This window comes from Leptodactylus fuscus, chromosome 1 (genome assembly GCF_031893055.1).
Source record: "Leptodactylus fuscus isolate aLepFus1 chromosome 1, aLepFus1.hap2, whole genome shotgun sequence".
Taxonomy (NCBI): domain Eukaryota; kingdom Metazoa; phylum Chordata; class Amphibia; order Anura; family Leptodactylidae; genus Leptodactylus; species Leptodactylus fuscus.
Window position 1 is genome coordinate 235,200,955 of NC_134265.1, and position 25,637 is coordinate 235,226,591.

Genomic DNA, 25,637 nt, shown 5'->3' on the forward strand with positions numbered 1-25,637 from the left:
AAAGACTAAATAATGCAAGGATCCGGAAATATTCAGCAGAATGCTGAATGGCAGAGACATATATTACCACACTTCTCCAAGAAGCCTTACCTCTTCTCCGTGTTCCCTCCCGAAGAACCAGCTGCCATTTTCTTTGCTGCTCGCCGAATAGCGTTCAACTCCAAAAGCACGCAGCTGCATCACCAGAAGACATGTCCTAGGTGCACAACAGCGGTGGCTGTCTTTTTTTAGCAGATAGACCCTGCTCAGCTACATTATATTGATGATTTTAAGTGGGTATAGAGTCAGAGCTCGACTCTTGGCTGGTCAAAACCAGATGGCAATGTCCAATGAGCTCCAGGCCCCACTGAATGTCATTTCTCCCAGGTCTCCCCCAGGTTCCAATGCTGTAGAAATGTTATTCCATGCTTCAGCTGTAAACCTTTGTCTCTTACAATAAAGGCCGTTCTTTTACCTTAACGGTCCACACAGACAGAATGTAGAAGGGGTGTTTGTGACAGACATCATAGCGGATCCTCCAGATTGTGATTGGATTAGTCTTTGGTCTCCATTCAAGTGCGCATTATTCAGAACTCTTGTCTTCACAAGAAAATCCCTTGCGGAGTCACGTACTTTTCAGGAGGGTCACGCGGAAGTTACACAGAATCAGGTCACTGAAAGCTAGGACCCTTATTACTGGCTCTACAGCCAAGCAAGCTGAGTCAGGCTATATAGTCAGAAGTAAAAGTGAAATTGCCATTGGGAGCCAGCAGGAATTTCTCTGCACTGGTGCTATCGCCAGCAGGAAAAAAATCAAACCACTGTCAGAAGTGGGATTCAAACCCATGCCTCCAGAGGAGACTGCGACCTGAACGCAGCGCCTTAGACCGCTCGGCCATCCTGACATGAGATTAGTTTCCTCAGTCCCTGAATGTCGCGCGCATGCACGCTATTTGGAATCAATTAACTACTCATTAGAAAATCATCCCTCCTATGTACATTCTGTACTCATGGGAATTTTCACCTTGCCTAAAGATGTCCCAACTAGTGAACGGGTAGACAGCAAACCCCAGGACAGAGGCCGAAATAGCTCAGTTGGGAGAGCGTTAGACTGAAGATCTAAAGGTCCCTGGTTTGATCCCGGGTTTCGGCAAATGAATTTTGAATACAAATCCACTAACAAAAGAAAAGGCTTGCTACGTTTCTTTCCAATTCGTTGGGGTTTCGATCGAGCGTAGCGCACTGCTGGAACTATAGAAAAAAAAAAAAGGTTGAAAACAGTTCTTTCAGGAGAAGACAATGTGCTGCGCGGATGCCGAAATAGCTCAGTTGGGAGAGCGTAGACTAAAGATCTAAAGGTCCCCGATTCAATTCTGGGTTTTGTCACACCCTCGTTTTAAACATTGAACAATTGACATGAATGTTTTTGGGTTCTTTCTATATCCTAACTGAACCGAGCTTTCCTTCTAGCATAATGCGCAGGTAATCCTGGAAATGGGGGGGGGGGAAGTCCCTCTTTTACATCAGTCATTAATGTGAGAAAGACTAAATAATGCAAGGATCCAGAAATATTCAGCAGAATGTTGAATGGCAGAAACATATATTACCACACTTCTCCAAGAAGCCTTACCTCTTCTCCGTGTTCCCTCCCGAAGAACCAGCTGCCATTTTCTTTGCTGCTCGCCGAATAGCGTTCACCTCCAAAAGCACGCAGCTGCATCACCAGAAGACATGTCCTAGGTGCACAACAGCGGTGGCTGTCTTTTTTTAGCAGATAGACCCTGCTCAGCTACATTATATTGATGATTTTAAGTGGGTATAGAGTCAGAGCTCGACTCTTGGCTGGTCAAAACCAGATGGCAATGTCCAATGAGCTCCAGGCCCCACTGAATGTCATTTCTCCCAGGTTCCAAAGATGTAGAAATGTTATTCCATGCTTCAGCTGTAAACCTTTGTCTCTTACAATAAAGGCCGTTATTTTACCTTAACGGTCCACACAGACAGAATGTAGAAGGGGTGTTTGTGACAGACATCATAGCGGATCCTACAGATTGTGATTGGATTAGTCTTTGGTCTCCATTCAAGTGCGCATTATTCAGAACTCTTGTCTTCATGAGAAAATCCCTTGCGGAGTCACGTACTTTTCAGGAGGGTCACGCGGAAGTTACACAGAATCAGGTCACTGTAAGCTAGGACCCTTATTACTGGCTCTACAGCCAAGCAAGCTGAGTCAGGCTATATAGTCAGAAGTAAAAGTGAAATTGCCATTGGGAGCCAGCAGGAATTTCTCTGCACTGGTGCTATCGCCAGCAGGAAAAAAGTCAAACCACTGTCAGAATTTGGATTCGAACCCACGCTTCCAGAGGAGACTGCGACCTGAACGCAGCGCCTTAGACCGCTCGGCCATCCTGACATGGGATTAGGTCCCTGAATGTCGCGCGCATGCACGCTATTTGGAATCAATTAACTACTCGTTAGAAAATCATCCCTCCTATGTACATTCTGTACTCATGGGAATTTTCACCTTGCCTAAAGATGTCCCAACTAGTGAACGGGGAGACAGCAAACGCCCGGGACAGAGGCCAAAATAGCTCAGTTGGGAGAGCGTTAGACTGAAGATCTAAAGGTCCCTGGTTCGATCCCGGGTTTCGGCAAATGAATTTTGAATACAAATCCACTAACAAAAGAAAAGGCTTGCTACGTTTCTTTCCAATTCGTTGGGGTTTCGATCGAGCGTAGCGCACTGCTGGAACTATAGAAAAAAAAAAAAGGTTGAAAACAGTTCTTTCAGGAGAAGACAATGTGCTGCGCGGATGCCGAAATAGCTCAGATGGGAGAGCGTAGACTAAAGATCTAAAGGTCCCCGATTTAATTCTGGGTTTTGTCACACCCTCGTTTTAAACAATGGACATGAATGTTTTTGGGTTCTTTCTATATCCTAACTGAACCGAGCTTTCCTTCTTGCATAATGCGTAGGTAATCCTGTAAATGGGGGTTGGAGTCCCTCTTTCACATCAGTCATTAATGTGAGAAAGACTAAATAATGCAAGGATCCGGAAATATTCAGCAGAATGCTGAATGGCAGAGACATATATTACCACACTTCTCCAAGAAGCCTTACCTCTTCTCCGTGTTCCCTCCCGAAGAACCAGCTGCCATTTTCTTTGCTGCTCGCCGAATAGCGTTCACCTCCAAAAGCACGCAGCTGCATCACCAGAAGACATGTCCTAGGTGCACAACAGCTGTGGCTGTCTTTTTTTAGCAGATAGATCCTGCTCAGCTACATTATATTGATGATTTTAAGTGGGTATAGAGTCAGAGCTCGACTCTTGGCTGGTCAAAACCAGATGGCAATGTCCAATGAGCTCCAGGCCCCACTGAATGTCATTTCTCCCAGGTCTCCCCCAGGTTCCAATGCTGTAGAAATGTTATTCCATGCTTCAGCTGTAAACCTTTGTATCTTACAATAAAGGCCATTATTTTACCTTAACGGTCCACACAGACAGAATGTCGAAGGGGTGTTTGTGACAGACATCATAGCGGATCCTCCAGATTGTGATTGGATTAGTCTTTGGTCTCCATTCAAGTGCGCATTATTCAGAACTCTTGTCTTCACAAGAAAATCCCTTGCGGAGTCACGTACTTTTCAGGAGGGTCACGCGGAAGTTACACAGAATCAGGTCACTGAAAGCTAGGACCCTTATTACTGGCTCTACAGCCAAGCAAGCTGAGTCAGGCTATATAGTCAGAAGTAAAAGTGAAATTGCCATTGGGAGCCAGCAGGAATTTCTCTGCACTGGTGCTATCGCCAGCAGGAAAAAAATCAAACCACTGTCAGAAGTCGGATTCGAACCCTCACCTCCAGAGGAGACTGCGACCCGAACGCAGCGCCTTAGACCGCTTGGCCATCTTGACATGGGATTAGTTTCCTCAGTCCCTGAATGTCGCACGCATGCACGCTATTTGGAATCAATTAACTACTCATTAGAAAATCATCCCTCCTATGTACATTCTGTACTCATGGGAATTTTCACCTTGCCTAAAGATGTCCCAACTAGTGAACAGGGAGACAGCAAACCCCAGGACAGAGGCCGAAATAGCTCAGTTGGGAGAGCGTTAGACTGAAGATCTAAAGGTCCCTGGTTCGATCCCGGGTTTCGGCAAATGAATTTTGAATACAAATCCACTAACAAAAGAAAAGGCTTGCTACGTTTCTTTCCAATTCGTTGGGGTTTCGATCGAGCGTAGCGCACTGCTGGAACTATAGAAAAAAAAAAAGGTTGAAAACAGTTCTTTCAGGAGAAGACAATGTGCTGCGTGGATGCCGAAATAGCTCAGTTGGGAGAGTGTAGACTAAAGATCTAAAGGTCCCCGATTCAATTCTGGGTTTTGTCACACCCTCGTTTTAAACATTAAACAATTGACATGAATGTTTTTGGGTTCTTTCTATATCCTAACTGAACCGAGCTTTCCTTTTTGCATAATGCGCAGGTAATCCTGGAAATGGGGGGGGGAAGTCCCTCTTTCACATCAGTCATTAATGTGAGAAAGACTAAATAATGCAAGGATCCGGAAATATTCAGCAGAATGCTGAATGGCAGAGACATATATTACCACACTTCTCCAAGAAGCCTTACCTCTTCTCCGTGTTCCCTCCCGAAGAACCAGCTGCCATTTTCTTTGCTGCTCGCCGAATAGCGTTCACCTCCAAAAGCACGCAGCTGCATCACCAGAAGACATGTCCTAGGTGCACAACAGCGGTGGCTGTCTTTTTTTAGCAGATAGACCCTGCTCAGCTACATTATATTGATGATTTTAAGTGGGTATAGAGTCAGAGCTCGACTCTTGGCTGGTCAAAACCAGATGGCAATGTCCAATGAGCTCCAGGCCCCACTGAATGTCATTTCTCCCAGGTCTCCCCCAGGTTCCAATGCTGTAGAAATGTTATTCCATGCTTCAGCTGTAAACCTTTGTCTCTTACAATAAAGGCCGTTATTTTACCTTAACGGTCCACACAGACAGAATGTAGAAGGGGTGATTGTGACAGACATCATAGCGGATCCTCCAGATTGTGATTGGATTAGTCTTTGGTCTCCATTCAAGTGCGCATTATTCAGAACTCTTGTCTTCACAAGAAAATCCCTTGCGGAGTCACGTACTTTTCAGGAGGGTCACGCGGAAGTTACACAGAATCAGGTCACTGTAAGCTAGGACCCTTATTACTGGCTCTACAGCCAAGCAAGCTGAGTCAGGCTATATAGTCAGAAGTAAAAGTGAAATTGCCATTGGGAGCCAGCAGGAATTTCTCTGCACTGGTGCTATCGCCAGCAGGAAAAAAATCAAACCACTGTCAGAAGTGGGATTCGAACCCACGCCTCCAGAGGAGACTGCGACCTGAACGCAGCGCCTTAGACCGCTCGGCCATCCTGACATGGGATTAGTTTCCTCAGTCCCCGAATGTCGCGCGCATGCACGCTATTTGGAATCAATTAACTACTCATTAGAAAATCATCCCTCCTATGTACATTCTGTACTCATGGGAATTTTCACCTTGCCTAAAGATGTCCCAACTAGTGAACGGGGAGACAGCAAACCCCAGGACAGAGGCCGAAATAGCTCAGTTGGGAGAGCGTTAGACTGAAGATCTAAAGGTCCCTGGTTCGATCCCGGGTTTCGGCAAATGAATTTTGAATACAAATCCACTAACAAAAGAAAAGGCTTGCTACGTTTCTTTCCAATTCGTTGGGGTTTCGATCGAGCGTAGCGCACTGCTGGAACTATAGAAAAAAAAAAAGGTTGAAAACAGTTCTTTCAGGAGAAGACAATGTGCTGCGCGGATGCCGAAATAGCTCAGTTGGGAGAGCGGAGACTAAAGATCTAAAGGTCCCCGATTCAATTCTGGGTTTTGTCACACCCTCATTTTAAACATTGAACAATTGACATGAATGTTTTTGGGTTCTTTCTATATCCTAACTGAACCGAGCTTTCCTTTTTGCATAATGCGCAGGTAATCCTGGAAATGGGGGGGGGGGGGGAGTCCCTCTTTCACATCAGTCATTAATGTGAGAAAGACTAAATAATGCAAGGATCCGGAAATATTCAGCAGAATGCTGAATGGCAGAGACATATATTACCACACTTCTCCAAGAAGCCTTACCTCTTCTCCGTGTTCCCTCCCGAAGAACCAGCTGCCATTTTCTTTGCTGCTCGCTGAATAGCGTTCACCTCCAAAAGCACGCAGCTGCATCACCAGAAGACATGTCCTAGGTGCACAACAGCGGTGGCTGTCTTTTTTTAGCAGATAGACCCTGCTCAGCTACATTATATTGATGATTTTAAGTGGGTATAGAGTCAGAGCTCGACTCTTGGCTAGTCAAAACCAGATGGCAATGTCCAATGAGCTCCAGGCCCCACTGAATGTCATTTCTCCCAGGTCTCCCCCAGGTTCCAATGCTGTAGAAATGTTATTCCATGCTTCAGCTGTAAACCTTTGTCTCTTACAATAAAGGCCGTTCTTTTACCTTAACGGTCCACACAGACAGAATGTAGAAGGGGTGTTTGTGACAGACATCATAGCGGATCCTCCAGATTGTGATTGGATTAGTCTTTGGTCTCCATTCAAGTGCGCATTATTCAGAACTCTTGTCTTCACAAGAAAATCCCTTGCGGAGTCACGTACTTTTCAGGAGGGTCACGCGGAAGTTACACAGAATCAGGTCACTGTAAGCTAGGACCCTTATTACTGGCTCTACAGCCAAGCAAGCTGAGTCAGGCTATATAGTCAGAAGTAAAAGTGAAATTGCCATTGGGAGCCAGCAGGAATTTCTCTGCACTGGTGCTATCGCCAGCAGGAAAAAAATCAAACCACTGTCAGAAGTGGGATTCGATCCCACGCCTCCAGAGGAGACTGCGACCTGAACGCAGCGCCTTAGACCGCTCGGCCATCCTGACATGGGATTAGTTTCCTCAGTCCCTGAATGTCGCGCGCATGCACGCTATTTGGAATCAATTAACTACTCATTAGAAAATCATCCCTCCTATGTACATTCTATACTCATGGGAATTTTCACCTTGCCTAAAGATGTCCCAACTAGTGAACGGGGAGACAGCAAACCCCAGGACAGAGGCCGAAATAGCTCAGTTGGGAGAGCGTTAGACTGAAGATCTAAAGGTCCCTGGTTCGATCCCGGGTTTCGGCAAATGAATTTTGAATACAAAATCAATAACAAAAGAAAAGGCCTGCTACGTTTCTTTCCAATTCGTTGGGGTTTCGATCGAGCGTAGCGCACTGCTGGAACTATAGAAAAAAAAAAAGGTTGAAAACAGTTCTTTCAGGAGAAGACAATGTGCTGTGCGGATGCCGAAATAGCTCAGTTGGGAGAGCGTAGACTAAAAATCTAAAGGTCCCCGATTCAATTCTGGGTTTTGTCACACCCTCGTTTTAAACATTGAACAATTGACATGAATGTTTTTGGGTTCTTTTTATATCCTAACTGAACCGAGCTTTCCTTCTTGCATAATGCGTAGGTAATCCTGGAAATGGGGGGAGAGTCCCTCTTTCACATCAGTCATTAATGTGAGAAAGACTAAATAATGCAAGGATCCGGAAATATTCAGCAGAATGCTGAATGGCAGAGACATATATTACCACACTTCTCCAAGAAGCCTTACCTCTTCTCCGTGTTCCCTCCCGAAGAACCAGCTGCCATTTTCTTTGCTGCTCGCCCAATAGCGTTCACCTCCAAAAGCACGCAGCTGCATCACCAGAAGACATGTCCTAGGTGCACAACAGCGGTGGCTGTCTTTTTTTAGCAGATAGACCCTGCTCAGCTACATTATATTGATGATTTTAAGTGGGTATAGAGTCAGAGCTCGACTCTTGGCTGGTCAAAACCAGATGACAATGTCCAATGAGCTCCAGGCCCCACTGAATGTCATTTCTCCCAGGTCTCCCCCAGGTTCCAATGCTGTAGAAATGTTATTCCATGCTTCAGCTGTAAACCTTTGTCTCTTACAATAAAGGCCGTTCTTTTACCTTAACGGTCCACACAGACAGAATGTAGAAGGGGTGTTTGTGACAGACATCATAGCGGATCCTCCAGATTGTGATTGGATTAGTCTTTGGTCTCCATTCAAGTGCGCATTATTCAGAACTCTTGTCTTCACAAGAAAATCCCTTGCGGAGTCACGTACTTTTCAGGAGGGTCACGCGGAAGTTACACAGAATCAGGTCACTGTAAGCTATGACCCTTATTACTGGCTCTACAGCCAAGCAAGCTGAGTCAGGCTATATAGTCAGAAGTAAAAGTGAAATTGCCATTGGGAGCCAGCAGGAATTTCTCTGCACTGGTGCTATCGCCAGCAGGAAAAAAATCAAACCACTGTCAGAAGTGGGATTCGAACCCACGCCTCCAGAGGAGACTGCGACCTGAACGCAGCGCCTTAGACCGCTCGGCCATCCTGACATGGGATTAGTTCCTCAGTCCCTGAATGTCGCACGCATGCACGCTATTTGGAATCAATTAACTACTCATTAAAAAATCATCCCTCCTATGTACATTCTGTACTCATGGGAATTTTCACCTTGCCTAAAGATGTCCCAACTAGTGAACGGGGAGACAGCAAACCCCAGGGCAGAGGCCGAAATAGCTCAGTTGGGAGAGCGTTAGACTGAAGATCTAAAGGTCCCTGGTTCGATCCCGGGTTTCGGCAAATGAATTTTGAATACAAATCCACTAACAAAAGAAAAGGCTTGCTACGTTTCTTTCCAATTCGTTGGGGTTTCGATCGAGCGTAGCGCACTGCTGGAACTATAGAAAAAAAAAAAAGGTTGAAAACAGTTCTTTCAGGAGAAGACAATGTGCTGCGCGGATGCCGAAATAGCTCAGTTGGGAGAGCGTAGACTAAAGATCTAAAGGTCCCCGATTCAATTCTGGGTTTTGTCACACCCTCGTTTTAAACATTAAACAATTGACATGAATGTTTTTGGGTTCTTTCTATATCCTAACTGAACCGAGCTTTCCTTCTTGCATAATGCGCAGGTAATCCTGGAAATGGGGGGGGGGGGGGGAGTCCCTCTTTCACATCAGTCATTAATGTGAGAAAGACTAAATAATGCAAGGATCCGGAAATATTCAGCAGAATGCTGAATGGCAGAGACATATATTACCACACTTCTCCAAGAAGCCTTAACTCTTCTCCGTGTTCCCTCCCGAAGAACCATCTGCCATTTTCTTTGCTGCTCGCCGAATAGCGTTCACCTCCAAAAGCACGCAGCTGCATCACCAGAAGACATGTCCTAGGTGCACAACAGCGGTGGCTGTCTTTTTGTAGCAGATAGACCCTGCTCAGCTACATTATATTGATGATTTTAAGTGGGTATAGAGTCAGAGCTCGACTCTTGGCTGGTCAAAACCAGATGGCAATGTCCAATGAGCTCCAGGTCCCACTGAATGTCATTTCTCCCAGGTCTCCCCCAGGTTCCAATGCTGTAGAAATGTTATTCCATGCTTCAGCTGTAAACCTTTGTCTCTTACAATAAAGGCCGTTATTTTACCTTAACGGTCCGCACAGACAGAATGTAGAAGGGGTGTTTGTGACAGACATCATAGCGGATCCTCCAGATTGTGATTGGATTAGTCTTTGGTCTCCATTCAAGTGCGCATTATTCAGAACTCTTGTCTTCACAAGAAAATCCCTTGCGGAGTCACGTACTTTTCAGGAGGGTCACGCGGAAGTTACACAGAATCAGGTCACTGTAAGCTATGACCCTTATTACTGGCTCTACAGCCAAGCAAGCTGAGTCAGGCTATATAGTCAGAAGTAAAAGTGAAATTGCCATTGGGAGCCAGCAGGAATTTCTCTGCACTGGTGCTATCGCCAGCAGGAAAAAGATCAAACCACTTTCAGAAGTGGGATTCGAACCCACGCCTCCAGAGGAGACTGCGACCTGAACGCAGCGCCTTAGACCGCTCGGCCATCCTGACATGGGATTAGTTCCTCAGTCCCTGAATGTCGCACGCATGCACGCTATTTGGAATCAATTAACTACTCATTAAAAAATCATCCCTCCTATGTACATTCTGTACTCATGGGAATTTTCACCTTGCCTAAAGATGTCCCAACTAGTGAACGGGGAGACAGCAAACCCCAGGGCAGAGGCCGAAATAGCTCAGTTGGGAGAGCGTTAGACTGAAGATCTAAAGGTCCCTGGTTCGATCCCGGGTTTCGGCAAATGAATTTTGAATACAAATCCACTAACAAAAGAAAAGGCTTGCTACGTTTCTTTCCAATTCGTTGGGGTTTCGATCGAGCGTAGCGCACTGCTGGAACTATAGAAAAAAAAAAAAGGTTGAAAACAGTTCTTTCAGGAGAAGACAATGTGCTGCGCGGATGCCGAAATAGCTCAGTTGGGAGAGCGTAGACTAAAGATCTAAAGGTCCCCGATTCAATTCTGGGTTTTGTCACACCCTCGTTTTAAACATTAAACAATTAACATGAATGTTTTTGGGTTCTTTCTATATCCTAACTGAACCGAGCTTTCCTTCTTGCATAATGCGCAGGTAATCCTGGAAATGGGGGGGGGGGGGGGGGGAGTCCCTATTTCACATCAGTCATTAATGTGAGAAAGACTAAATAATGCAAGGATCCGGAAATATTCAGCAGAATGCTGAATGGCAGAGACATATATTACCACACTTCTCCAAGAAGCCTTAACTCTTCTCCGTGTTCCCTCCCGAAGAACCATCTGCCATTTTCTTTGCTGCTCGCCGAATAGCGTTCACCTCCAAAAGCACGCAGCTGCATCACCAGAAGACATGTCCTAGGTGCACAACAGCGGTGGCTGTCTTTTTGTAGCAGATAGACCCTGCTCAGCTACATTATATTGATGATTTTAAGTGGGTATAGAGTCAGAGCTCGACTCTTGGCTGGTCAAAACCAGATGGCAATGTCCAATGAGCTCCAGGTCCCACTGAATGTCATTTCTCCCAGGTCTCCCCCAGGTTCCAATGCTGTAGAAATGTTATTCCATGCTTCAGCTGTAAACCTTTGTCTCTTACAATAAAGGCCGTTATTTTACCTTAACGGTCCGCACAGACAGAATGTAGAAGGGGTGTTTGTGACAGACATCATAGCGGATCCTCCAGATTGTGATTGGATTAGTCTTTGGTCTCCATTCAAGTGCGCATTATTCAGAACTCTTGTCTTCACAAGAAAATCCCTTGCGGAGTCACGTACTTTTCAGGAGGGTCACGCGGAAGTTACACAGAATCAGGTCACTGAAAGCTAGGACCCTTATTACTGGCTCTACAGCCAAGCAAGCTGAGTCAGGCTATATAGTCAGAAGTAAAAGTGAAATTGCCATTGGGAGCCAGCAGGAATTTCTCTGCACTGGTGCTATCGCCAGCAGGAAAAAAATCAAACCACTGTCAGAAGTGGGATTGGAACACACGCCTCCAGAGGAGACTGCGACCTGAACGCAGCGCCTTGGACCGCTCGGCCATCCTGACATGGGATTAGTTTCCTCAGTCCCTGAATGTCGCGCGCATGCACGCTATTTGGAATCAATTAACTACTCATTAGAAAATCATCCCTCCTATGTACATTCTGTACTCATGGGAATTTTCACCTTGCCTAAAGATGTCCCAACTAGTGAACGGGTAGACAGCCAACCCCAGGACAGAGGCCGAAATAGCTCAGTTGGGAGAGCGTTAGACTGAAGATCTAAAGGTCCCTGGTTCGATCCCGGGTTTCGGCAAATGAATTTTGAATACAAATCCACTAACAAAAGAAAAGGCTTGCTACGTTTCTTTCCAATTCGTTGGGGTTTCGATCGAGCGTAGCGCGCTGCTGGAACTATAGAAAAAAAAAAAAAAGGTTGAAAACAGTTCTTTCAGGAGAAGACAATGTGCTGGGCGGATGCCGAAATAGCTCAGTTGGGAGAGCGTAGACTAAAGGTCCCCGATTCAATTCTGGGTTTTGTCACACCCTCATTTTAAACATTGAACAATTGACATGAATGTTTTTGGGTTCTTTCTATATCCTAACTGAACCGAGCTTTCCTTCTTGCATAATGCGCAGGTAATCCTGGAAATGGGGGGGAGGGAGTCCCTCTTTCACATCAGTCATTAAAGTGAGAAAGACTAAATAATGCAAGGATCGGGAAATATTCAGCAGAATGCTGAATGGCAGAGACATATATTACCACACTTCTCCAAGAAGCCTTACCTCTTCTCCGTGTTCCCTCCCGAAGAACCAGCTGCCATTTTCTTTGCTGCTCGCTGAATAGCGTTCACCTCCAAAAGCACGCAGCTGCATCACCAGAAGACATGTCCTAGGTGCAAAACAGCGGTGGCTGTCTTTTTTTAGCAGATAGACCCTGCTCAGCTACATTATATTGATGATTTTAAGTGGGTATAGAGTCAGAGCTCGACTCTTGGCTGGTCAAAACCAGATGGCAATGTCCAATGAGCTCCAGGCCCCACTGAATGTCATTTCTCCCAGGTTCCAATGCTGTAGAAATGTTATTCCATGCTTCAGCTGTAAACCTTTGTCTCTTACAATAAAGGCCGTTCTTTTACCTTAACGGTCCACACAGACAGAATGTAGAAGGGGTGTTTGTGACAGACATCATAGCGGATCCTACAGATTGTGATTGGATTAGTCTTTGGTCTCCATTCAAGTGCGCATTATTCAGAACTCTTGTCTTCACAAGAAAATCCCTTGCAGAGTCACGTACTTTTCAGGAGGGTCACGCGGAAGTTACACAGAATCAGGTCACTGTAAGCTAGGACCCTTATTACTGGCTCTACAGCCAAGCAAGCTGAGTCAGGCTATATAGTCAGAAGTAAAAGTGAAATTGCCATTGGGAGCCAGCAGGAATTTCTCTGCACTGGTGCTATCGCCAGCAGGAAAAAAATCAAACCACTGTCAGAAGTGGGATTCGAACCCACGCCTCCAGAGGAGACTGCGACCTGAACACAGCGCCTTAGACCGCTCGGCCATCCTGACATGGGATTAGTTCCTCAGTCCCTGAATGTCGCACGCATGCACGCTATTTGGAATCAATTAACTACTCATTAGAAAATCATCCCTCCTATGTACATTCTGTACTCATGGGAATTTTCACCTTGCCTAAAGATGTCCCAACTAGTGAACGGGGAGACAGCAAACCCCAGGACAGAGGCCGAAATAGCTCAGTTGGGAGAGCGTTAGACTAAAGGTCCCTGGTTCGATCCCGGGTTTCGACAAATGAATTTTGAATACAAATCCACTAACAAAAGAAAAGGATTGCTACGTTTCTTTCCAATTCGTTGGGGTTTCGATCGAGCGTAGCGCGCTGCTGGAGCTATAGAAAAAAAAAAAAGGTTGAAAACAGTTCTTTCAGGAGAAGACAATGTGCTGCGCGGATGCCGAAATAGCTCAGTTGGGAGAGCGTAGACTAAAGATCTAAAGGTCCCCGATTCAATTCTGGGTTTTGTCACACCCTCATTTTAAACATTGAACAATTGACATGAATGTTTTTGGGTTCTTTCTATATCCTAACTGAACCGAGCTTTCCCTCTTGCATAATGCGCAGGTAATCCTGGAAATGGGGGGGGGGGGGGGGGAAGTCCCTCTTTCACATCAGTCATTAATGTGAGAAAGACTAAATAATGCAAGGATCCGGAAATATTCAGCAGAATGCTGAATGGCAGAGACATATATTACCACACTTCTCCAAGAAGCCTTACCTCTTCTCCGTGTTCCCTCCAGAAGAACCAGCTACCATTTTCTTTGCTGCTCGCCCAATAGCGTTCACCTCCAAAAGCACGCAGCTGCATCACCAGAAGACATGTCCTAGGTGCACAACAGCGGTGGCTGTCTTTTTTTAGCAGATAGACCCTGCTCAGCTACATTATATTGATGATTTTAAGTGGGTATAGAGTCAGAGCTCGACTCTTGGCTGGTCAAAACCAGATGGCAATGTCCAATGAGCTCCAGGCCCCACTGAATGTCATTTCTCCCAGGTCTCCCCCAGGTTCCAATGCTGTAGAAATGTTATTCCATGCTTCAGCTGTAAACCTTTGTCTCTTACAATAAAGGCCGTTATTTTACCTTAACGGTCCACACAGACAGAATGTAGAAGGGGTGATTGTGACAGACATCATAGCGGATCCTCCAGATTGTGATTGGATTAGTCTTTGGTCTCCATTCAAGTGCGCATTATTCAGAACTCTTGTCTTCACAAGAAAATCCCTTGCGGAGTCACATACTTTTCAGGAGGGTCACGCGGAAGTTACACAGAATCAGGTCACTGAAAGCTAGGACCCTTATTACTGGCTCTACAGCCAAGCAAGCTGAGTCAGGCTATATAGTCAGAAGTAAAAGTGAAATTGCCATTGGGAGCCAGCAGGAATTTCTCTGCACTGGTGCTATCGCCAGCAGGAAAAAAATCAACCCACTGTCAGAAGTGGGATTCGAACCTACGCCTCCAGAGGAGACTGCGACCTGAACGCAGCGCTTTAGACCACTCGGTCATCCTGACATGGGATTAGTTTCCTCAGTCCCTGAATGTCGCGCGCATGCACGCTATTTGGAATCAATTAACTACTCATTAGAAAATCATCCCTCCTATGTACATTCTGTACTCATGGGAATGTTCACCTTGCCTAAAGATGTCCCAACTAGTGAACGGGGAGACAGCAAACCCCAGGACAGAGGCCGAAATAGCTCAGTTGGGAGAGCGTTAAACTGAAGATCTAAAGGTTCCTGGTTCGATCCCGGGTTTCGGCAAATGAATTTTGAATACAAATCCACTAACAAAAGAAATGGCTTGCTACGTTTCTTTCCAATTCGTTGGGGTTTCGATCGAGCGTAGCGCGCTGCTGGAACTATAGAAAAAAAAAAAAGGTTGAAAACAGTTCTTTCAGGAGAAGACAATGTGCTGCGCGGATGCCGAAATAGCTCAGTTGGGAGAGCGTAGACTAAAGATCTAAAGGTCCCCGATTGAATTCTGGGTTTTGTCACACCCTCATTTTAAACATTGAACAATTGACATGAATGTTTTTGGGTTCTTTCTATATCCTAACTGAACCGAGCTTTCCTTCTTGCATAATGCGCAGGTAATCCTGGAAATGGGGGGGGGGGGGAGTCCCTCTTTCACATCAGTCATTAATGTGAGAAAGACTAAATAATGCAAGGATCCGGAAATATTCAGCAGAATGCTGAATGGCAGAAACATATATTACCACACTTCTCCAAGAAGCCTTACCTCTTCTCCGTGTTCCCTCCCGAAGAACCAGCTGCCATTTTCTTTGCTGCTCGCCAAATAGCGTTCACCTCCAAAAGCACGCAGCTGCATCACCAGAAGACATGTCCTAGGTGCACAACAGCGGTGGCTGTCTTTTTTTAGCAGATAGACCCTGCTCAGCTACATTATATTGATGATTTTAAGTGGGTATAGAGTCAGAGCTCGACTCTTGGCTGGTCAAAACCAGATGGCAATGTCCAATGAGCTCCAGGCCCCACTGAATGTCATTTCTCCCAGGTCTCCCCCAGGTTCCAATGCTGTAGAAATGTTATTCCATGCTTCAGCTGTAAACCTTTGTCTCATACAATAAAGGCCGTTATTTTACCTTAACGGTCCACACAGACAGAATGTAGAAGGGGTGTTTGTGACAGACATCATAGCGGATCCTCCAGATTGTGATTGGATTAGTCTTTGGTCTCCATTCAAGTGCGCATTATTCAGAACTCTTGTCTTCACAAGAAAATCCCTTGCGGAGTCACGTACTTTTCAGGAGGGTCACGCGGAAGTTACACAGAATCAGGTCACTGTAAGCTAGGACCCTTATTACTGGCTCTACAGCCAAGCAAGCTGAGTCAGGCTATATAGTCAGAAGTAAAAGTGAAATTGCCATTGGGAGCCAGCAGGAATTTCTCTGCACTGGTGCTATCGCCAGCAGGAAAAAAATCAAACCACTGTCAGAAGTGGGATTCGAACCCACGCCTCCAGAGGAGACTGCGACCTGAACGCAGCGCCTTAGACCGCTCGGCCATCCTGACATGGGATTAGTTTCCTCAGTCCCTGAATGTCGCGCGCATGCACGCTATTTGGAATCAATTAACTACTCATTAGAAAATCATCCCTCCTATGTACATTCTATACTCATGGGAATTTTCACCTTGCCTAAAGATGTCCCAACTAGTGAACGGGGAGACAGCAAACCCCAGGACAGAGGCCGAAATAGCTCAGTTGGGAGAGCGTTAGACTGAAGATCTAAAGGTCCCTGGTTCGATCCCGGGTTTCGGCAAACTAATTTTGAATACAAATCCACTAACAAAAGAAAAGGCTTGCTACGTTTCTTTCCAATTCGTTGGGGTTTCGATCGAGCGTAGCGCACTGCTGGAACTATAGAAAAAAAAAAAAAGGTTGAAAACAGTTCTTTCAGGAGAAGACAATGTGCTGCGCGGATGCCGAAATAGCTCAGTTGGGAGAGCGTAGACTAAAAATCTAAAGGTCCCCGATTCAATTCTGGGTTTTGTCACACCCTCGTTTTAAACATTGAACAATTGACATGAATGTTTTTGAGTTCTTTCTATATCCTAACTGAACCGAGCTTTCCTTCTTGCATAATGCGCAGTTAATCCTGGAAATGGGGGGGAAGTCCCTCTTTCACATCAGTCATTAATGTGAGAAAGACTAAATAATGCAAGGATCCGGAAATATTCAGCAGAATGTTGAATGGCAGAGACATATATTACCACACTTCTCCAAGAAGCCTTACCTCTTCTCCGTGTTCCCTCCCGAAGAACCAGCTGCCATTTTCTTTGCTGCTCGCCGAATAGCGTTCACCTCCAAAAGCACGCAGCTGCATCACCAGAAGACATGTCCTAGCTGCACAACAGCGGTGGCTGTCTTTTTTTAGCAGATAGACCCTGCTCAGCTACATTATATTGATGATATTAAGTGGGTATAGAGTCAGAGCTCGACTCTTGGCTAGTCAAAACCAGATGGCAATGTCCAATGAGCTCCAGGCCCCACTGAATGTCATTTCTCCCAGGTCTCCCCCAGGTTCCAATGCTGTAGAAATGTTATTCCATGCTTCAGCTGTAAACCTTTGTCTCTTACAATAAAGGCCGTTCTTTTACCTTAACGGTCCACACAGACAGAATGTAGAAGGGGTGTTTGTGACAGACATCATAGCGGATTCTCCAGATTGTGATTGGATTAGTCTTTGGTCTCCATTCAAGTGCGCATTATTCAGAACTCTTGTCTTCACAAGAAAATCCCTTGCGGAGTCACGTACTTTTCAGGAGGGTCACGCGGAAGTTACACAGAATCAGGTCACTGTAAGCTAGGACCCTTATTACTGGCTCTACAGCCAAGCAAGCTGAGTCAGGCTATATAGTCAGAAGTAAAAGTGAAATTGCCATTGGGAGCCAGCAGGAATTTCTCTGCACTGGTGCTATCGCCAGCAGGAAAAAAATCAAACCACTGTCAGAAGTGGGATTCAAACCCACGCCTCCAGAGGAGACTGCGACCTGAACGCAGCGCCTTAGACCGCTCGGCCATCCTGACATGGGATTAGTTTCCTCAGTCCCTGAATGTCGCGCGCATGCACGCTATTTGGAATCAATTAACTACTCATTAGAAAATCATCCCTCCTATGTACATTCTGGACTCGTGGGAATTTTCACCTTGCCTAAAGATGTCCAACTAGTTAACCGGGAGACAGCAAACCCCAGGACAGAGGCTGAAATAGCTCAGTTGGGAGAGCGTTAGACTGAAGATCTAAAGGTCCCTCGTTCAATCCCGGGTTTCGGCAAATGAATTTTGAATACAAATCCACTAACAAAAGAAAAGGCTTGCTACGTTTCTTTCCAATTCGTTGTGGTTTCGATCGAGCGTAGCGCACTGCTGGAACTATAGAAAAAAAAAAAGGTTGAAAACAGTTCTTTCAGGAGAAGACAATGTGCTGCGCGGATGCCGAAATAGCTCAGTTGGTAGAGCGTAGACTAAAAATCTAAAGGTCCCCGATTCAAATCTGGTTTTTGTCACACCCTCGTTTTAAACTATGAACAATTGACATGAATGTTTTTGGGTTCTTTCTATATCCTAACTGAACCGAGCTTTCCTTATTGCATAATGCGCAGGTAATCCTGGAAATGGGGGGGAAGTCCCTCTTTCACATCAGTCATTAATGTGAGAAAGACTAAATAATGCAAGGATCCGGAAATATTCAGCAGAATGCTGAATGGCAGAGACATATATTACCACACTTCTCCAAGAAGCCTTACCTCTTCTCCGTGTTCCCTCCCGAAGAACCAGCTGCCATTTTCTTTGCTGCTCGCCGAATAGCGTTCACCTCCAAAAGCACGCAGCTGCATCACCAGAAGACATGTCCTAGGTGCACAACAGCGGTGGCTGTCTTTTTTTAGCAGATAGACCCTGCTCAGCTACATTATATTGATGATTTTAAGTGGGTATAGAGTCAGAGCTCGACTCTTGGCTGGTCAAAACCAGATGGCAATGTCCAATGAGCTCCAGGCCCCACTGAATGTCATTTCTCCCAGGTCTCCCCCAGGTTCCAATGCTGTAGAAATGTTATTCCATGCTTCAGCTGTAAACCTTTGTCTCTTACAATAAAGGCCGTTCTTTTACCTTAACGGTCCACACAGACAGAATGTAGAAGGGGTGTTTGTGACAGACATCATAGCGGATTCTCCAGATTGTGATTGGATTAGTCTTTGGTCTCCATTCAAGTGCGCATTATTCAGAACTCTTGTCTTCACAAGAAAATCCCTTGCGGAGTCACGTACTTTTCAGGAGGGTCACGCGGAAGTTACACAGAATCAGGTCACTGTAAGCTAGGACCCTTATTACTGGCTCTACAGCCAAGCAAGCTGAGTCAGGCTATATAGTCAGTAGTAAAAGTGAAATTGCCATTGGGAGCCAGCAGGAATTTCTCTGCACTGGTGCTATCGCCAGCAGGAAAAAAATCAAACCACTGTCAGAAGTGGGATTCAAACCCACGCCTCCAGAGGAGACTGCGACCTGAACGCAGCGCCTTAGACCGCTCGGCCATCCTGACATGGGATTAGTTTCCTCAGTCCCTGAATGTCGCGCGCATGCACGCTATTTGGAATCAATTAACTACTCATTAGAAAATCATCCCTCCTATGTACATTCTATACTCATGGGAATTTTCACCTTGCCTAAAGATGTCCCAACTAGTGAACGGGGAGACAGCAAACCCCAGGACAGAGGCCGAAATAGCTCAGTTGGGAGAGCGTTAGACTGAAGATCTAAAGGTCCCTGGTTCGATCCCGGGTTTCGGCAAACTAATTTTGAATACAAATCCACTAACAAAAGAAAAGGCTTGCTACGTTTCTTTCCAATTCGTTGGGGTTTCGATCGAGCGTAGCGCACTGCTGGAACTATAGAAAAAAAAAAAAGGTTGAAAACAGTTCTTTCAGGAGAAGACAATGTGCTGCGCGGATGCCGAAATAGCTCAGTTGGGAGAGCGTAGACTAAAAATCTAAAGGTCCCCGATTCAATTCTGGGTTTTGTCACACCCTCGTTTTAAACATTGAACAATTGACATGAATGTTTTTGAGTTCTTTCTATATCCTAACTGAACCGAGCTTTCCTTCTTGCATAATGCGCAGGTAATCCTGGAAATGGGGGGGAAGTCCCTCTTTCACATCAGTCATTAATGTGAGAAAGACTAAATAATGCAAGGATCCGGAAATATTCAGCAGAATGCTGAATGGCAGAGACATATATTACCACACTTCTCCAAGAAGCCTTACCTCTTCTCCGTGTTCCCTCCCGAAGAACCAGCTGCCATTTTCTTTGCTGCTCGCCGAATAGCGTTCACCTCCAAAAGCACGCAGCTGCATCACCAGAAGACATGTCCTAGGTGCACAACAGCGGTGGCTGTCTTTTTTTAGCAGATAGACCCTGCTCAGCTACATTATATTGATGATATTAAGTGGGTATAGAGTCAGAGCTCGACTCTTGGCTGGTCAAAACCAGATGGCAATGTCCAATGAGCTCCAGGCCCCACTGAATGTCATTTCTCCCAAGTCTCCCCCAGGTTCCAATGCTGTAGAAATGTTATTCCATGCTTCAGCTGTAAACCTTTGTCTCTTACAATAAAGGCAGTTCTTTTACCTTAACGGTCCACACAGACAGAATGTAGAAGGGGTGTTTGTGACAGACATCATAGCGGATCCTCCAGATTGTGATTGGATTAGTCTTTGGTCTCCATTCAAGTGCGCATTATTCAGAACTCTTGTCTTCACAAGAAAATCCCTTGCGGAGTCACGTACTTTTCAGGAGGGTCACGCGGAAGTTACACAGAATCAGGTCACTGTAAGCTAGGACCCTTATTACTGGCTCTACAGCCAAGCAAGCTGAGTCAGGCTATATAGTCAGAAGTAAAAGTGAAATTGCCATTGGGAGCCAGCAGGAATTTCTCTGCACTGGTGCTATCGCCAGCAGGAAAAAAATCAAACCACTGTCAGAAGTGGGATTCAAACCCACGCCTCCAGAGGAGACTGCGACCTGAACGCAGCGCCTTAGACCGCTCGGCCATCCTGACATGGGATTAGTTTCCTCAGTCCCTGAATGTCGCGCGCATGCACGCTATTTGGAATCAATTAACTACTCATTAGAAAATCATCCCTCCTATGTACATTCTGGACTCGTGGGAATTTTCACCTTGCCTAAAGATGTCCCAACTAGTGAACGGGGAGACAGCAAACCCCAAGACAGAGGCCGAAATAGCTCAGTTGGGAGAGCGTTAGACTGAAGATCTAAAGGTCCCTGGTTCGATCCCGGGTTTCGGCAAATGAATTTTGAATACAAATCCACTAACAAAAGAAAAGGCTTGCTACATTTCTTTCCAATTCATTGGGGTTTCGATCGAGCGTAGCGCACTGCTGGAACTATAGAAAAAAAAAAAAGGTTGAAAACAGTTCTTTCAGGAGAAGACAATGTGCTGCGCGGATGCCGAAATAGCTCAGTTGGGAGAGCGTAGACTAAAGATCTAAAGGTCCCCGATTGGGGCGGGGCCTGACCGCGCAGCATGGTAGACGCGAGTCACTAGAGCTCCGTGATACCGGGGACTTTGAGCGGTCGTCTTGCCTTACCTGGAGGTGAACATGGGCAAATCTGGCAGAGGGAAGCTCCGAGCACCCCTAGGATGCCCAAACATCAGGTGGACTTGCAGCGTTTTATTAGAAAGAAGACCGGGACTTCTCCTCACACTCTCCCTAAGATGGCGCCGGAGTCTAAGCCGGAAGTGGACTCAGAGGACGACTCTGAAGTTGGAAGCATAACGAGAGGTGAGCTTTCTGATGCAAATACCACGCAACTCACACGGAAATTTTTTTTTAAAACTTTGGAAAAAGCAATCACTAATGCGATGTCACCAGTTTTAGCTGAACTGGCGGATATTTCCTCTGAGATTAAAGCTACTTCTCATAGAGTTCAGGCTCTTGAGGAGTCTTACTCGTCCATTAGAGAGCATGCTGGGGCGGTGTCAGACCATCTCCAACAACAGGAAGAGCTACTTGATCGCTCCTTGCTACTAATAGAAGATCAGGAGAATAGAAACCGCAGGCGCAATCTCCGTTTGAAAGGGGTCCCTGAATCTTACTCCCCAGAGGACTTGCCCAAAATGGCGAACAGCATTTTCACAGATCTGTTGGGCCAGGAACGTGCAGCTCAGGTGACCATAGAACGCATACATAGATCGCTTCGGCCTAAGCCCAGACAAGGGGACCCTCCCCGTGACATAATATGCGGTCTCCTCTCCTTCAGAGACACACACGCCATCCTTACTGCGGCTAAAGCTAAAGACCAAATTTTGCTTGAGGGTGTTGAAATTTTTCTGTACCAAGACATTGCCCCCTCCATATTGGCAAAGAGGAGATTGCTCAAGCCTTTACTAGATGAACTGAGAGCAAGGAATATACAGTATGCATGGTTATACCCTTTTGGACTGGCTATTTTATGTGGCGGACGACGTATTGTTGTCCATACTCCACGGGACTTACCAGCTGTATGGTCATATTTGGATATATCACCCCTGGAAATCCCCTCTTGGCTACCCTCTCAGAATTTGGATCCGATACCACTACTTCCACCTCTCTCGCATGGGCCTGGTGCTAATAAATTCAAGTCACCCAAATCTCGGAAGAGCCTTCTCAGAGACTAAAGAATTTACCTGAATATGCCCTGGACTTCCCTGGTTGTTATCTGTTCATGGACCTACCGGTAACTTTACATTGTGCTCACTGCCTATCTCTTGAGCAAGAGTCTGGCCCCTGTTTCGTTTTTTCTCTTTTAGCCTTATCTAGTTGTGTATCTTTTTAGTTGGACGCTGGGACATTTCCTTTTATACCATAATTACCTCGTGTTGGCTTTGGACTCATCCTTTATCGCACCATGATGTTTAGTGTGACCGGTACAACAATACTCTGCCAGTGCTCTTTAGATTTCCCGAACTTCGTTCAGTTGTTAACTGTCTATGTTCCTCCTACAGGTATTTTACTTGCTAATTTTTTTTTTTTTTCTTTATAGGACGATCCTTAGGGTCCCATTCCGATCAGGAAAAACCCCGTTCCATCAGTCTACTAGTTTAGTATTTGGTTACTTCTTGACTAGTTCTAGTTGTGTAGGTACTGCATACTCTTATATTCTTTTACTACCTGATAGTTACGAGATACCCTCTAGGGTTCTTTGTGTAGAAGGCATCCACACCCTATTTGGTACGTGTCTTGTTTATACTCTTTATAGATATCCTCTTACATCTAGCCTACCTTACCATTATGGCTTCTGTAACCCCCCCCCCTCTCTTACGATCTCATCCTTTAATGTAAAGGGGTTAAACTCTCCAAATAAGCGCCATTGGGTAATGTCCCTTTCAAAAAAGTTTAATGCGGATATTTTGTTACTCCAAGAAACCCATTTTAGAACAGACAGGATTCCTAAGCCTTATAAAACTATATATGATCGATGGTACTACTCAACTCACCCGACGTCCTCTTCCAAAGGCGTTGCCATCGCCATTAAAAGGACGCTCCCGTTTATTATCACCCAACAGTATGCTGATGTAGAAGGGAGAGCCATTTTTGTTAAAGGTCGCATTTCTAACCGACCACTAACTATAGCCTCACTCTATGCCCCTAACCATGGTCAGCTCTCTTGGTTAATACAGATCCTGAAATCTCTGGCTCAGTTTGCAGAGGGCGAAATTTTGATCGGCGGGGATCTTAATGTCTTGTTAGATCCCCTCTTAGACTCCTCCTCACAAAAATCTGCGCTTTCCCAGAAGGCTATTAGAAGACTACACCTTGCTTTACAGGAATTGAATCTAATAGACTCCTGGAGACTGGTAAATCCAACTGTGAAAGATTATACTTTTTTTTCAATGCCACATAATTCACACCAACGCTTGGATTATATTTTATGCTCCAAGTCGTTGGCTAATAATATTACCAAGTCCCAAATTGGCGTTATTAGTGTTTCGGACCATGCGCCAGTCTCTACCACCTTTGCACTTCCAGACCTGACCCCTAGAGAGTGGACCTGGCGCCTTAATGAACAATTACTTGATAGTCTTGAGTTTAGAGAGCATATAGGTAAGGAATTGTCTGCTTATTTCCTGTTGAATGTGTCACCGGAAGTATCTCCGGCATTAGTTTGGGAGGCTCACAAGCCTGTTATACGAGGCCTCTTTATTTCAAAAGCTTCAGCCCTGAAGAAGGAGAAACAAAAAATGATTGACTCCCTGATGGCTCAGATTGCCACCCTTGAGCGACTGCAGAAGCGTAATGCCCTTTTATCTGCCCACTCGGATCTGTTGCTACTTAGAGAAAAGTTGAAAAATTTGTTGAACGCTTCCTCAGCTAAGGCTTTCTTACACTCTAAAGCCCGTATTTACGCTCATGGAAATAAGGGGGGTAAAACTATGACCGCAATGCTGAGAAAGGAGAGAGCAAGAGCACATATAGCAGCAATTAAGAAAACAGATGGCTCTCTGACTTATGACACTTCTGAAATTGCAAAAGAGTTTAGAGATTATTACTCCTCTCTCTATAACCTAAAGCAACAGGATACTAACCCTCATGGTCCAGTTAGGACTATGGAGGATACGTTACGAATTCGAGAGTTCCTTCACTCTCTTAAACTGCCTTCTGTTACAGAAGAGATGAGTGACTCTTTGCTTCGACCAATCACAGAATCTGAAATACAAGAGGTTTTATCTAGTTTTCCTAGTGGTAAGAGCCCTGGCCCTGACGGGCTGCCCTCCCTTTACTACAAAACTTTTCAGTCTCAGCTAGTTCCTCATCTTACTTCTTTTTGTGATTCTTTGTTGAAAGGCTCATCTATGGTGCGGCAGTCGCAGGAGGCACATATTACTTTGATTCACAAAGAGGGCAAAGACCCGACGCAATGCTGCAATTATAGACCTATATCATTGCTGAATTGTGATTTGAAAGTCTGGGCTAAGGTTCTCGCTATGAGACTGAGAGATATAGTTCCCTCTTTAGTACATGAGGAGCAGGTCGGTTTTGTGAAAGGCAGAGAGGGTAAAGAAAACACGCATAAATTGCTACATGTTATTGCATTGGCAAAAAAATTGAATAGCCCATTACTTCTATTTAGTGTAGACGCCGAGAAGGCATTCGACCGTGTAAGTTGGAACTATATGTCGGAAACTTTACTAGCTTTTGGTATTCCACCTCCTTTTGTTAGAGCTGTTCTCTCTCTCTATGCCCAACCTCATGCTCGGATTAAGATTAATGGTTCCTTTTCAGGCTGCTTTGATATATCCAACGGGACCAGACAGGGGTGCCCTCTCTCCCCTACCCTATTTGTCCTCTCCCTGGAGACTTTCCTCCAGGCAGTGAGACAAAATCCAAATATTTCAGGTTTCCAATTTGCAGATAAATCAATGCACACGATGGCTTATGCAGACGACGTGTTGTTCCTGCTGTCTGACCCCGTAACGTCTCTGCCGGAACTTCAATCCCTTATAGTTACTTATGGCTCCCTTTCCAATTATAAAATTAATGACACGAAATCGGAAATTCTCAATGTGTCTATACCACCTTCCCAGATTAAAGTTTTGCAAAGCTCAACACCCTACCAGTGGAAAACTAAGTCCTTGAAATATCTTGGTGTACATTTGCCCTCTGATATTGAGGATGTTTTCTCGCTAAACTATGTTCCCTTGCTCTCTGAACTCAAGTCACTGCTGAAGGATTATAATCTTCCATATTTGTCCTGGTTAGGCAGAAAAAATCTCTTGCAAGTTTATATTGTCCCAAAAATGTTATATGTATTGCAGATGTTACCCATTTTTGTACCTCGACCTTATTTTCACCAAACTCGACGGCTTTTCTCGGCCTTTCTCTGGAACCACAGACCTCCTAGGTTACCATATAGACTTCTTGTTAAATGAAGACAAAGCGGTGGAATTGCTCTACCAGACCTACAAGCCTGTTATGAGGCTATTCAGCTCTCCCGCTGGATGTACTATGCTCTCCCTCATAAGATTTCTTTAGTCACGGTCTTGGCACAAAGCCTCTTTGATGACTTTTATTTCAAACCTCTTTGGTTCCCCACACCTTCTTACTGTCGTGGAGACCTAAATTTG

The 25,637-nt window shown here is 45.3% G+C and overlaps 23 non-coding genes across 23 annotated transcripts; 12 read left to right on the top strand and 11 right to left on the bottom strand.

The window, feature by feature from the left end:
* Positions 1-801: 801 nt before the first annotated feature.
* TRNAL-CAG (transfer RNA leucine (anticodon CAG)) lies at positions 802-884 on the bottom strand. The gene has a single exon. It is a non-coding gene; the product is annotated as a tRNA-Leu (tRNA).
* Positions 885-1,059: 175 nt separating this feature from the next.
* On the top strand, positions 1,060-1,132 carry TRNAF-GAA (transfer RNA phenylalanine (anticodon GAA)). Its single transcript has one exon. It is a non-coding gene; the product is annotated as a tRNA-Phe (tRNA).
* A 1,428-nt stretch (positions 1,133-2,560) lies between these two features.
* Positions 2,561-2,633, top strand: TRNAF-GAA (transfer RNA phenylalanine (anticodon GAA)). The gene has a single exon. It is a non-coding gene; the product is annotated as a tRNA-Phe (tRNA).
* Positions 2,634-4,069: 1,436 nt separating this feature from the next.
* TRNAF-GAA (transfer RNA phenylalanine (anticodon GAA)) lies at positions 4,070-4,142 on the top strand. The gene has a single exon. It is a non-coding gene; the product is annotated as a tRNA-Phe (tRNA).
* Positions 4,143-5,327: 1,185 nt separating this feature from the next.
* On the bottom strand, positions 5,328-5,410 carry TRNAL-CAG (transfer RNA leucine (anticodon CAG)). The gene has a single exon. It is a non-coding gene; the product is annotated as a tRNA-Leu (tRNA).
* A 175-nt stretch (positions 5,411-5,585) lies between these two features.
* Positions 5,586-5,658, top strand: TRNAF-GAA (transfer RNA phenylalanine (anticodon GAA)). Its single transcript has one exon. It is a non-coding gene; the product is annotated as a tRNA-Phe (tRNA).
* A 1,189-nt stretch (positions 5,659-6,847) lies between these two features.
* TRNAL-CAG (transfer RNA leucine (anticodon CAG)) lies at positions 6,848-6,930 on the bottom strand. The gene has a single exon. It is a non-coding gene; the product is annotated as a tRNA-Leu (tRNA).
* Positions 6,931-7,105: 175 nt separating this feature from the next.
* On the top strand, positions 7,106-7,178 carry TRNAF-GAA (transfer RNA phenylalanine (anticodon GAA)). Its single transcript has one exon. It is a non-coding gene; the product is annotated as a tRNA-Phe (tRNA).
* A 1,183-nt stretch (positions 7,179-8,361) lies between these two features.
* TRNAL-CAG (transfer RNA leucine (anticodon CAG)) lies at positions 8,362-8,444 on the bottom strand. The gene has a single exon. It is a non-coding gene; the product is annotated as a tRNA-Leu (tRNA).
* A 174-nt stretch (positions 8,445-8,618) lies between these two features.
* TRNAF-GAA (transfer RNA phenylalanine (anticodon GAA)) lies at positions 8,619-8,691 on the top strand. Its single transcript has one exon. It is a non-coding gene; the product is annotated as a tRNA-Phe (tRNA).
* A 1,191-nt stretch (positions 8,692-9,882) lies between these two features.
* TRNAL-CAG (transfer RNA leucine (anticodon CAG)) lies at positions 9,883-9,965 on the bottom strand. The gene has a single exon. It is a non-coding gene; the product is annotated as a tRNA-Leu (tRNA).
* Positions 9,966-10,139: 174 nt separating this feature from the next.
* Positions 10,140-10,212, top strand: TRNAF-GAA (transfer RNA phenylalanine (anticodon GAA)). The gene has a single exon. It is a non-coding gene; the product is annotated as a tRNA-Phe (tRNA).
* A 1,194-nt stretch (positions 10,213-11,406) lies between these two features.
* Positions 11,407-11,489, bottom strand: TRNAL-CAG (transfer RNA leucine (anticodon CAG)). Its single transcript has one exon. It is a non-coding gene; the product is annotated as a tRNA-Leu (tRNA).
* Positions 11,490-11,664: 175 nt separating this feature from the next.
* TRNAF-GAA (transfer RNA phenylalanine (anticodon GAA)) lies at positions 11,665-11,737 on the top strand. Its single transcript has one exon. It is a non-coding gene; the product is annotated as a tRNA-Phe (tRNA).
* A 1,170-nt stretch (positions 11,738-12,907) lies between these two features.
* Positions 12,908-12,990, bottom strand: TRNAL-CAG (transfer RNA leucine (anticodon CAG)). The gene has a single exon. It is a non-coding gene; the product is annotated as a tRNA-Leu (tRNA).
* Positions 12,991-14,681: 1,691 nt separating this feature from the next.
* Positions 14,682-14,754, top strand: TRNAF-GAA (transfer RNA phenylalanine (anticodon GAA)). The gene has a single exon. It is a non-coding gene; the product is annotated as a tRNA-Phe (tRNA).
* Positions 14,755-15,943: 1,189 nt separating this feature from the next.
* Positions 15,944-16,026, bottom strand: TRNAL-CAG (transfer RNA leucine (anticodon CAG)). Its single transcript has one exon. It is a non-coding gene; the product is annotated as a tRNA-Leu (tRNA).
* Positions 16,027-16,201: 175 nt separating this feature from the next.
* Positions 16,202-16,274, top strand: TRNAF-GAA (transfer RNA phenylalanine (anticodon GAA)). The gene has a single exon. It is a non-coding gene; the product is annotated as a tRNA-Phe (tRNA).
* A 1,185-nt stretch (positions 16,275-17,459) lies between these two features.
* On the bottom strand, positions 17,460-17,542 carry TRNAL-CAG (transfer RNA leucine (anticodon CAG)). Its single transcript has one exon. It is a non-coding gene; the product is annotated as a tRNA-Leu (tRNA).
* A 1,430-nt stretch (positions 17,543-18,972) lies between these two features.
* On the bottom strand, positions 18,973-19,055 carry TRNAL-CAG (transfer RNA leucine (anticodon CAG)). Its single transcript has one exon. It is a non-coding gene; the product is annotated as a tRNA-Leu (tRNA).
* A 175-nt stretch (positions 19,056-19,230) lies between these two features.
* Positions 19,231-19,303, top strand: TRNAF-GAA (transfer RNA phenylalanine (anticodon GAA)). Its single transcript has one exon. It is a non-coding gene; the product is annotated as a tRNA-Phe (tRNA).
* A 1,184-nt stretch (positions 19,304-20,487) lies between these two features.
* TRNAL-CAG (transfer RNA leucine (anticodon CAG)) lies at positions 20,488-20,570 on the bottom strand. Its single transcript has one exon. It is a non-coding gene; the product is annotated as a tRNA-Leu (tRNA).
* A 175-nt stretch (positions 20,571-20,745) lies between these two features.
* On the top strand, positions 20,746-20,818 carry TRNAF-GAA (transfer RNA phenylalanine (anticodon GAA)). Its single transcript has one exon. It is a non-coding gene; the product is annotated as a tRNA-Phe (tRNA).
* Positions 20,819-25,637: the final 4,819 nt, after the last annotated feature.